Raw genomic sequence first — 1,590 nt, 5'->3', positions numbered from 1 at the left:
GTTTGTTTCTCTCAAAACTAGATTCAACAAGAATTCTAACCATATAAATTATACCTTCTAATTAGTTTTGTACAATTTATGGTGAATTTCCAAAGTTGAAACAGGGGATCCAGAAATCGCTCTGACCCTATTTCACTAAAACTCATATATATCATAAAATATAATACTTTTACCTGTTTTGCTTATTCCATAAGAAAATATACATAATAAGCTTTAATTTCATATATTATTCATCTTCAAACTATGTTTCTACAATTTTTAGTGATTTTCAAAGTTACATCATTTCTGTTACTTGAATCTGTTTTAGGTTACTTTCACATTTTTCATAATTTTCATGTGATAATCATCATTCAATCATACATATTAATAAACATGTATATCATCAGCTATTTTCTTAGCTAATCACTAGCAAGTATTTACACATCATTTATTATTCATATTATACCAAAAGTAGCTAAGTTTCTATACATGTCATACCCAAAACAAAACGTCTAGTTATACCGAGTTATTTCTTTGATAGTGTGATCGGCCTCCGACATTTCCTTCGATCCCCGAGTGACTAGATAAGTACTATAAGAAGAAGAAAATAAAGAGATTAAGCACTAGGCTTAGTAAGCTTACAAGCAAATAAATCACAACATTCAACATAATGGATAATTATGCATAATATCATCTAACATCATAAATTTCTTTACTTCTCAATTTCTATCTTCTTCTTTATTCCCTTTACCTTCTTTCTTACCTGACCTTTCCTTTTTCATAAGTATAATCTACTTTTCCTTTGCTGTTAATTCACTGTAATTTAACTCGTATCCTGACCCATTGAACCACTCGGAATACTAAGGATGCTAGGGTCGTTCCTGTTTATCAATATCCTGCCAATGCCATGTCTTTGACATGGACTTACATGAATTATTCCTGTCTCCAATGCCATATATAATATGGACTTACATGGCTCAATCCTGTCTCCAAAGCCATATTTCTAATATGGACTTACATGGCTCATTTCTCATTCGTCTGTCAACCCTAATATCCTAACATTCCTAGGGTTCAACCGGGGCTTTCTAACACTTTTTTTCTGTCTCTTCACCTTAAATTCGACTTTAAATATTTTCATAACATAATATATAAATGCTGGAAATTGACAATAATAATGTAAAATAAAAGAATATTGCATTTATTTACTGTAAACTTACCTTGATACAAAATGTGACTAAACCTTACTATTTAGTCCTTTACTTTTTTTTTCCTCGTTCTTCTTTGGATTCTTGATCTATAATATAAAATATTTCTACTCATTAGCATTTATTTGATTTCTATTTCACTTCACAATTTATGCTGTTCAAAATTCGAAATTGCACTTTTACCCCAAAATTTACAGCTTTTACAATTTAGTCCTCGCTCAATTCACCCATCAATTGAACTAATTTTTTCTAAATTAACACTTTTATTTTATCATTATAAACTATTTCACAGCCTTTGATATTCTGAATTTCAACACCAACATCTAATTCACAATTTTGCTCACAATTAGGTCCTAAATACCATTTTCTATCAAAATGACTTAATAAAACAACCTTAATATGAAAT

The 1,590-nt window shown here is 29.4% G+C and overlaps 1 long non-coding RNA gene across 1 annotated transcript; it reads right to left on the bottom strand.

Moving 5' to 3' along the window:
• Positions 1–319: 319 nt before the first annotated feature.
• LOC128293896 (uncharacterized) lies at positions 320–1,250 on the bottom strand. The gene is made up of 2 exons (XR_008284021.1): positions 1,197–1,250; positions 320–570 (listed from the first exon to the last, which is right to left on the bottom strand). It is a non-coding gene; the product is annotated as an uncharacterized LOC128293896 (long non-coding RNA).
• Between the last annotated feature and the right edge of the window lie 340 nt (positions 1,251–1,590).

The sequence above is a fragment of the Gossypium arboreum genome, chromosome 6 (assembly GCF_025698485.1).
Source record: "Gossypium arboreum isolate Shixiya-1 chromosome 6, ASM2569848v2, whole genome shotgun sequence".
NCBI classification, from domain to species: Eukaryota; Viridiplantae; Streptophyta; class Magnoliopsida; order Malvales; family Malvaceae; genus Gossypium; species Gossypium arboreum.
Note: the sequence above shows the minus strand (reverse complement) of the source record. Positions and strands in the feature narration are given on the sequence as shown.